Raw genomic sequence first — 10,000 nt, forward strand, 5'->3', positions numbered from 1 at the left:
CTCGGAAGCGAACAACTCCAAGCCGAATGGAAGAGTTCAATGATCCGAGTACTAACCTTGTTAAGCCGTCGAATCGAAGCCTTGGGGACTTCGATCTTCTCTTGTGCCGAACTCAGCCTTTCTTCTCCTTCGTGTTCAAGGGGAAGGCACCAATGTTCGGGCTATTGATCTTCTTCGTAGAGGCAAGCGTGGACGAGGAGGGATCACCGCCGGTGGGAGGGGATCCGCCTGGTTTGTCTTCCTTGAGGCCGAGGTCAACACGGACGACGGGGGCAAGGGGATTCGATGGGTGGAGACGCTCCTAACTCGGGTAGAGAGAGGGGGTCGAAGAGATGGAGTCCTCGAAGAGGAGAGAGAGAGCCAAAACTCGCAATGAGCCAAAATTCAATTTTTTCGATACAATTACAAAGGATCCAATACAATATATACAAAGAGAAAGTGATCCGGGATTATCACGCGCGGATCCAAACCCAAATCTAAAAGCTCAAGGCGCTCGGCACAACCCGCCGGCTTAGGTCTTGACTTCGAATCTCAAAGGCGCCAAGTAAAAAAACGAGTTAACAAAAGCTTAGTACTAAAGTTAAAATAAACGCCTAAGTGCTTAAAACGACTCCTTGAACCTTGCGAGCCCAAGGAGGGGGACCTCGTGAGGGTAAACGCCCTCACTTCGCATTTGGAGTATAAGGGCTCGGTCTGGTTGACCGAGCCATTCGCTTAAGACCTTTGGTCTTAGACGACCTCGCGGGTTGAGAAAGTCGAACTCGGTTTGGGTGCATCTAGCCTACGCTCGGTGAGTTCTACAACTGGTTCAGTGTGACCCTGAGGTTCATCCTGTTCGAGCACCGTTGCGGACTTGGCTGCTCCTCCCGCTCCTCCCACTGCAACCTGACCTGGTGCGTCGTTAGCCTCCTTGGGAGTTTCCTCGGCTAACTGATGCAAGGACCGAGCCCACAAATCTGACGCTCTTCTACGCCTAATGCTTGGCTCGGGCTGTTCGGCCTCGCCTGGGTCTGGACCATCTGGTAGGTCCGTAACAGATTCCCCCTCCCTACCTTGCGCTTGTCCTCGAGCGCTGGAAGAGGGAAAACGATGAGCAACTGACCCAAATTCCTCCCAAGAGGTTCCTTGGTCGGGGCCTTCCCACTCGACCAATACTTCATGCCTTGTTCGGCCTTGCCTTCTTGTATATCTGTGCTTTAAAATTCTGTAAGGCGTTGGCAACTGGTCCGGCACATGTTCCACGATAGTCGGTATCTCGCCTTGATGTGGTTTCAAGCGAGAGACATGGAACACAGGGTGGACTTGTGCCTCTCTGGGCAATCCCAATCGGTATGCGGCCTTGCCGACTTTCTGTAATATGGATATGGCCCATAGTAACGCGGCAGAAGTTTCGAGTATGGCTGCCCATTAGAGACTTCTGCTTCAGAGGAAGCCTCTTCAACCATACGTACTGCCCTTCTTCGAATCCTCGGTCTTGTCTACCTTTATCGTAGACTTGCTTCATTCGATTCTGCGCTTTAATCAAATTCTGTTTTAAGGAGTTAATGACCTCCTCTCTGGTGCGCAGTTCGCAGTCCACATTATCCTCTAAGGCGCTACCTCCTTCATAAGTTGGAATGGTTGGAGGTGGAAAACCGTAGACTGCCTCATAGGGAGTCATCCCTGCCGACGAGTGCCAACTCGTGTTGTAAGACCACTCGGCCCAGGGTAAGTATTTGACCCATGAATTAGGTCTTTCTCCCGCGAAGCATCTGAGATAAGTCTCGAGAGACCGATTCACAATCTCGCTTTGCCCGTCGGTTTGCGGGTGATGGGCAGTGCTGAACCGAAGTTCTGTACCTAACGTCTTCATATACTCCTTCCAGAACGCGCTCATAAAAATAGAGTCTCTGTCGCAGATGATCGTCTGAGGCATCCCGTGGAGTTTTCCAACGTACTCCTGGAAGACGTGAGCCACCATTGGCCCTTGGTACAGTCGTGGCAATGGTGCAAAGTGGCTGTATTTAGACAGCCTATCAACCACCACTAGTATTGCCTCTTTTCCTTCTGAGCGAGGCATAGCATCAATGAAATCCATGGTGATATCCGTCCATGGTCTTGTAGGAATTGGGAGTGGATTTAGGTGACCTGGAGGCTTGATTGCCTCGTATTTCTCCCTTTGGCAAATCTTGCACTGACGGATGTACCTTTGCACATCGGCCTTCAGTCCTCGCCACCAGAACTGGGCCTTGACTCTACTCACGGTCTTAGCGACCCCTTCGTGTCCTGCAGCAGGCGAGTCATGGAAGTGCTGCAGAAGCTCTCGTTTCAGCTCTGAATTAGGAGGGACAACGGCCCGACCCTTCCTAAAAAGAAGATCCCCTTTCACCGAATGTAAAGGGATGGAACCCGGATTCTGCTTTCCTGCAGCCTTAAGTAATTTGGTCGATTGGTCATTATCTTGATCGTTGGCCAATCGTACCCATAAGTTGGTTTCCACCACTGACAGTGTCATGAATTGTTCGGTAAGGCGTGATAGGGAATCCGCTGCCTTATTTTCAGGACCTTTCTTGTATTCGATCTCGAAATCGTACCCCAAAAGCTTAGCTAACCAGCGTTGTTGTGTGGGGTGGATACACGTTGCTTAAGCATGTATCTCAAACTATTCTGATCGGTCCTTACTATGAATCTGCGTCCAATCAGATAGGGACGCCATTTCTCCACCGCAATTACAATGGCAAGCAACTCCTTCTCATACGTTGAGAAAGGTTTCGCCCTACTGGTTAGGGCCTTCGACATGTATGCGATGGGATGACCCTCTTGGCCGAGTACGGCCCCAACGCCAACTTCACATGCATCGGTTTCAATGGTAAAGGTCTTAGTGAAGTCGGGGAGTGTCAAAACTGGAGCGGTCATCAAGGCCGACTTGAGTTTGTCAAATGCAACCTTAGATTTCTCTGTCCACTGAAAAGCTCCCTTTTTTAGCATTTGGGTTAGAGGTTGTGCGATAATTCCATATCCTTGTATAAACCTCCTGTAGTACCCTGTGAGTCCAAGGAAGCCTCGTAGACCCTTTAGATCTTTGGGCAGTGGCCATTTCTCCATGGCTTGCAATTTTTCGGGGTCTGCCCGAACCCCTTCTCGCGACACAATGTGCCCGAGATACCCTATGGAAGATTGTCCAAAGCTACACTTGGACATCTTCGCGAAAAGCTGATGTTCCTTCAATATGTTTAGCGTTATGCTCAGGTGTTCCCGATGCTTTTCCTCACTTTGACTGTAGATGAGAATGTCGTCAAAGAAGACCAAAATAAAACTGCGTAGGTGCTCCCGAAATACGTCGTTCATGCACCTCTGAAAGGTGGCTGGTGCGTTTGTTAACCCAAACGGCATTACTAAGAATTCGTAATGCCCATCGTGAGTACGGAAAGCAGTCTTTGATATATCTTTGTCTTGCATTCTTATTTGATGATAGCCGGCACGAAGGTCTATCTTTGAAAAGATTGTGGCGCCGGTGAGCTCATCTAACAACTCATCTATGACCGGTATGGGGTGCCGATCCTTGACGGTTACCTCGTTCAATGCTCTGTAGTCTATGCAAAATCTCCATGTGTTGTCTTTCTTCTTCACCAAAAGGACTGGGGAAGAGAACGGACTACAGCTCGGACGGATGATACCATCATGGAGCATCTCTTTTACGAGGCGTTCAATTTCCGCCTTCTGACTATACCCATACCGATAAGGCCTGACGTTTACAGGCTCCGCTCCTTGCGTGAGTACGATGCGGTGGTCATAGGCCCTTTGAGGAGGTAGGCCTTTAGGTTCCGCAAATATCTCGGGAAACTTATTCAACACATTCTGAATCGAGGGTGGGATCGGTTCGTCAATGGTCTCGTCCGATCCTGGAACATCTGTAGCTAGCGTAAGGACCCAGCAAGCGGGCTGCTCCTGGTCGAGGCAACGCAGGGCGGCCTTAGGACTTGTCGTGCTGGCTAGTCCTTGCAACGTGATGGGCTCCCCATCAAGCTCTGGAATGAACGTCATCGAGAAATTCTTGACGTCCCAGTGGATATCTTTCCACGATAAGAACCAAGACATGCCTAGGACTAAGTCGACTCCATCCAAGGGTATGACCAACGAGTCAACTTTGAAGGTACGTTTCTTGATGGTAACCTCCATGTCCTTAACCTCGTGCATGCACTTCAGCCGGTGGCCCCCTCCCACGACAATCGTTTGAGGTTTACTTGGTTGCAAGGCAACATTGCACCTTTGAGCCGCTTCCTCGGTTAGGAAGTTATTCGTTGCTCCACAATCAAGCAAAATCAAACTTTTTGCCCGTTGATACGCCCAAATACTCGCATGGCGTTGGGCTTGTGGGGGTCTTGCATGGTGTGAAGAGACTCACCCTCTTCGGGTTTGCCTTCGGCTTTTGGAGTCTCTTCTGTCTCCGTTTCTGCCTTTTCCGGCCTCTTGGCCTTTCTCCTTGTCCTCTCCTCTTGCTCAGAAGAGGAGCTAGAGCTGGAAGGTGAACTCGAGGATGAGTCACTATCCGAGCTGCTGCTGTATTCGGGATCGCTGACCACCATTACATGGAAGAAGGATTTGCATTGATGGTTCTTATCCCATTTGGCCTCACAACGATAGCATAAGCCTTTTCGTCTATATTCTTCAATTTGCTTCGGTGTGAGATAGCGGGTAGGGGGGTTCCTACCAGATCTGGTATCGGCCCTGAACTCCCGTCGAGGTGCGTAGGGAGTTGATTCATTACCCCTGGGCCGTGAGCTAGAAGAGAACGCCGGTTTCTTCTTCTGCTTGTCAAATTTGCGAGTCCTTTTTAGGGCTCGCTTCTCCTCTAGGCGCTCTTCACATATTCGCGCCATGGCAAAACATTCTTCGAGGGTGTCATAGTTCTGGACTTTCATTTCGAGGACAACCTCTTGTTTTAATCCACCCTTGAAGGCTCCAATAAGCGCCTTCTCGGTCCATTGGACTCGGCTAGCCAAACGGATGAATTCTTTGTGGTAGGCTGGCACGGTCGTTCTTTGGACTAACTTCTTCAAGTCTTCGTCGTAGTCCAAATAGGTGGAATCACCGAATCGGAGTTGGAAGCTTGCTTTGAACTTCTCCCAAGTTGGTTCTCTAGTTTTATGGTCAAACCAGAGATATTGGGTAGTGGCCTCGCCTGTGGTGTTGGCGGCCGCTATCTCTATCCATTCCTCATCCGGGATACGGTGGCAAACAAAGTAACGCTCTGCCATGAAGAGCCACTCTCTCAGACCTTCCCCATTAAACTTCGGAAACTCGTATCTAACCGTGGGGGTTCTCCTCTCTTCTTGACGAGAGTTGGTTCTCCTTCGTTCTCTCTGAGGAGATTCACCCTCCTCTCCTTCCGAGCCATAAAAGCTTCGGCTTTGGCTATGATTTCCAATGCGTTGCTGTTGGAAGGAACTTCGCATCTCTTGTTGAGTGCGATCCGGGGGTGGGTGCATTCTGCCCCTGCCGGCACCTTCACGAGGGGTGCCTAAATGTGAAGCGTCATGTGTATCCGCTTCCACATATCTGCCCTTGCCCTTGTCTCGTCCTGACGTGGAGGGGTCCGAGGTGGGTCGATCTGTACCAATGTTGAGGTGGGCTGTAATCGCTTTAAGCATGCCCTTCATCTCATTGGTTTCACGTTGTTGTTCTTCCTCTCGACGGACGGCCTCATTTCTACGTTGCTGGTCCATGTTGTGCATCTCTCTTTTCCAGCGGTTAAAGTCCCGCTCTAATTGTAGGATGCGACCGGCAAGGGGTTCTTGAATCTCTACGGATTCAGAGGGATGAGGTGCCTCGGTTTGGCCCTCATCGGCGGTGCCTTCCTCAACGTTGAGGTTCTTCTTGGATTTGGCCATTTGGATGGCTTGAAATCGCCAAGGCAACACTGTAACGTTACCTAAACTACGCTGACCTAAAATCCAAAAACTGTAACACTGCCACTCTTAAGCTACGCTGGCCTAACTAGACTGACTCTGCCCTCTGCACGCTGCCGCTGATGCCGCGTGCGTTCTAAGGCAAGGGAGACGGGTTGGCCCGCCTACTGCCGCGCTACGCCTTAGCGCCTCGGCAGTCCCGCTTCGCTCTCGGCCGGGCTCAAGGAGCCTAAATCGCCACACCCGCCTGGTGTCTCGGCGACGCACCTCAAGCTTGGCTACCCTCGGGTGTACAAGGCGTACAGCCCTACACTTGCTAAAGGTGAGCAAGCGAACCCTAGAACAACACTAATATACGGAAACCGTGAACACTAGAAGACCGAATCTGGCTACTGACTGAAAACCGAAATACCAACAAGAAAACCACTGCCTAATCTGCACTCTGACTAGAAAACCGAACAAGCTGCCTTTGGTGAAGCCGATTCTTCAGTCTTCGGGTGCTCAAACAACGGAATATACCCCAAGGTAGCTCTGATACCAATTGTTAGGCACTCACCCGGTTGCGGCTAGAAAGCGCGAACCAAGCACGAGTCCTAGTTCCCAAGTCTCCTTGAGGTAATCTAAAAACCAAAAAATCCTAGCAAATTAAATACAAGGTCTACCCGGCCGGACAGGACCCCGGCGCAAAAAATCCCAAGGAAATGGAATACAAGTGCGGGTTACCCTTTACCAAAAACCTAGCTACGGCTTATCCTACTACAATCAAACTAAAACCGGATGCGAGGCTTTACAAACGCGTTCGATACAAGAATCACTCGCAACTCACTCACAAGCCACAATCAAACCACGACTAACGAACAAACCACGCCCTTTCCCAAATAGGACGGCTAGGCCCGCGGTGGTCGTGTCTTTGGCCTACGGCCTCCGAGGTACCACGAGACGGACGATGGGTCTAAGCCCGGGCTAAAACAGGAAATTAAGCAAACTAACAAGTCCCTAACGCAAAAGCAAATACTCCCACCCGAAACTACAAGGGGGTTAAGGAGATGATACCGGCCAAGGTGATTCCTTGGCTGTCCGAGAGGGATCCGAGGCTAAGACCGTGCCTCGGATATTGCAGCTACGGATCGAAGAAGTCCACTTGAGGCGAGCCTCCTCGGAGCTTGCTGCACGGGCTGGAGACCGGCGGGGAGCGCACGGCCTGTCTGCCGCTGGACGCCGACGATGCTGGCGTAGAGAGAGAGAGTCGGCCAAGGTGGCTCGGCCGACGCTGGCCGCGTGACGGGTGTCGACGGCGTAGACGGAAGGACGGCGGGAAGCGCGCGTCTGAGTGCGCCGGTGCCGCTGCTGCTGCTACACGTACTCCGGTAGAGTGACGAGGGGGGCGAGTGCCGGAAGCGGCAACGCCTACCTGCCTTCCTTCGGGTGTGGCTCGGCCACGGGCGTCGGCTGGGTGCCGACGGAAGAGAGTCGACCACGAGGGTGGCCGACGGAACAGCTACGCCTAATCCTAACTAAGGCTGGCTGGGCTCGGCAACGACTGGGCTCTAGTAGGGTAGTGTCGGTCTGGTTTAGGGAGGTTAAGGTAGGGGTAGGCCGAGGGGGGAGGTGAGGTTTAGGAGGGATGTTAGGGTTTCTAACTACGATGGTAGGCCAATGCGGTTTGGCTAGGGCTGAGCCTAAGCTCGGGGAAGTTGGTCAAGAGAGACCGAGTGCGATAGTGGGTTCTAGAAGGTAGCCTGACTACTGGACCAAGTGATGGGTCCGGGTGAAGTGGGTTCGGGCAATCTCGAGGTAGGCTCGAGATGACTAGGGTTAGGTCAAACTGAAGGGTTGACCTAGTGGGCTAAGACGGAAAGTCAGAGGGTTGACTAAGTCCTAAGGTCGAGTGGGTTCGGTTCAAATGTGGGTAGTGAACTCCTAGGTTGGATGACGCGTGAGGTTGACCTAGCTAGGTGGGCTCGGTCTTGGCGGTCTAGCCAAGTGAGTGCGTCGGGTCTTGCCACGTGGCAAGATCAACGGTCAAGGGTAGCTCGCTAGGGGAAAGGCTAGCGAGTAAGAGGAGGGTGGCGATCACTTTCCTAGAAGGTAGGAAGAGATCGAGCTTGATTGCTAAGGAGATTAGGCAATCAAAGAGGTGGCACTCGAGATTATTCGAGTCTCTCTCTCCGGTGGATGGGTGACACGTGGAGGCAAGGAACGGTGGAGATAAGCTGCGGATTAGGGTTGAGATGAAGGTGGAGGAGGTAGGCGAGAAAACGGGAAGGGGGAGCGCGCGGCGAGGGACTTGCCAAATCGCTCGGGTGTAGGTGGCACGCGGTTAGATGAGGTGGCAGCCGCGTGGACTGGGCGAGACTCCAAGTGGGACCTGGTGAGACAGGTGGCAGACACGTAGGATGATGACTGGACACGAGGTGGCTGGGATGCGGACAGGTGGCGCGATGGAGGGCTGAGGCGTTAGGGTTTGACGCAAAGGAAAATATGCCAAAAAGGAAGGTGGCGGAGGTGACAAATGCGGGCTGGGAGCTCGTGATCCAAGAGGGATTCTCGGAGGGGGCTAGGCGAGCTGGAGAGGACACATGGCAGGCTACGAGGACAGGGTATGACGCGGGTTGACAGATGTGGGACACGTGTAGAAACGGAAGGCCAAGATGCGCGGTAGGAAGACTTACCAATTCGGGACCGGCGGCCAAGGGAGACGCGGTCCTTCACGCGCCGCGGCTAGGGTTAGCTCCTCGTCCAAATGACGCTGGTGCCCTTCTCGAAACTGCAGGGGCCTTCGGTGGTGGAGGGGCAGGACTGTCCTTCACACCGGAAACAATGGTTGACGCCGGAAATTGCAGCGGTGTCTTAGCTCCAACGAGAATACCGGCCGAGGCGATTTCTATCTTCTCACGGGCCGAATTTGCCCAAATTTGACTATGTTGATCAGCACGAAGAGGCGATTCCACTGAAGTGGTTTAGAGGCCCAAACCTCGATATTGAACCGTGATTTTGAGTCCTTCAAGCCGCTGGATTTCTTGCCAACTTCAATTTGGAGCCGACGGTAGAAGTGATCTTTTTGTTGAGGCAGCCGTCGTGAACCGTGAGGGGTGGCTTGGGTTGGTTCCTACGGATAGAAAACCGATTCCAAGCGGGGAAGAGAGTGCACCAAGGGAGGGGCACCGTAGATCCTCAAACCAGTCACTCGGGTATGCCGAGCAAGGGGCCTAGGTCGCGGGTGAGGCTCCGGAAGCGAACAACTCCAAGCCGAATGGAAGAGTTCAATGATCCGAGTACTAACCTTGTTAAGCCGTCGAATCGAAGCCTTGGGGACTTCGATCTTCTCTTGTGCCGAACTCAGCCTTTCTTCTCCTTCGTGTTCAAGGGGAAGGCACCAATGTTCGGGCTATTGATCTTCTTCGTAGAGGCAAGCGTGGACGAGGAGGGATCACCGCCGGTGGGAGGGGATCCGCCTGGTTTGTCTTCCTTGAGGCCGAGGTCAACACGGACGACGGGGGCAAGGGGATTCGATGGGTGGAGACGCTCCTAACTCGGGTAGAGAGAGGGGGTCGAAGAGATGGAGTCCTCGAAGAGGAGAGAGAGCCAAAACTCGCAATGAGCCAAAATTCAATTTTTTCGATACAATTACAAAGGATCCAATACAATATATACAAAGAGAAAGTGATCCGGGATTATCACGCGCGGATCCAAACCCAAAATCTAAAAAGCTCAAGGCGCTCGGCACAACCCGCCGGCTTAGGTCTTGACTTCGAATCTCAAAGGCGCCAAGTAAAAAAAACGAGTTAACAAAAGCTTAGTACTAAAGTTAAAATAAACGCCTAAGTGCTAAAACGACTCCTTGAACCTTGCGAGCCCAAGGAGGGGGACCTCGTGAGGGTAAACGCCCTCACTTCGCATTTGGAGTATAAGGGCTCGGTCTGGTTGACCGAGCCATTCGCTTAAGACCTTTGGTCTTAGACGACCTCGCGGGTTGAGAAAGTCGAACTCGGTTTGGGTGCATCTAGCCTACGCTCGGTGAGTTCTACAACTGGTTCAGTGTGACCCTGAGGTTCATCCTGTTCGAGCACCGTTGCGGACTTGGCTGCTCCTCCCGCTCCTCCCACTGCAAC

At 52.4% G+C, this 10,000-nt stretch overlaps 1 protein-coding gene across 2 annotated transcripts in view; it reads right to left on the reverse strand.

Annotated features, from left to right (window-relative positions):
- LOC126409918 (uncharacterized) overlaps window positions 1-10,000 on the reverse strand; it is a 103,104-nt gene that overhangs the window by 76,084 nt on the left and 17,020 nt on the right. The window lies entirely within an intron of this gene.

Source organism: Nymphaea colorata, chromosome 3, assembly GCF_008831285.2.
Source record: "Nymphaea colorata isolate Beijing-Zhang1983 chromosome 3, ASM883128v2, whole genome shotgun sequence".
In the NCBI taxonomy this organism is placed as follows: domain Eukaryota; kingdom Viridiplantae; phylum Streptophyta; class Magnoliopsida; order Nymphaeales; family Nymphaeaceae; genus Nymphaea; species Nymphaea colorata.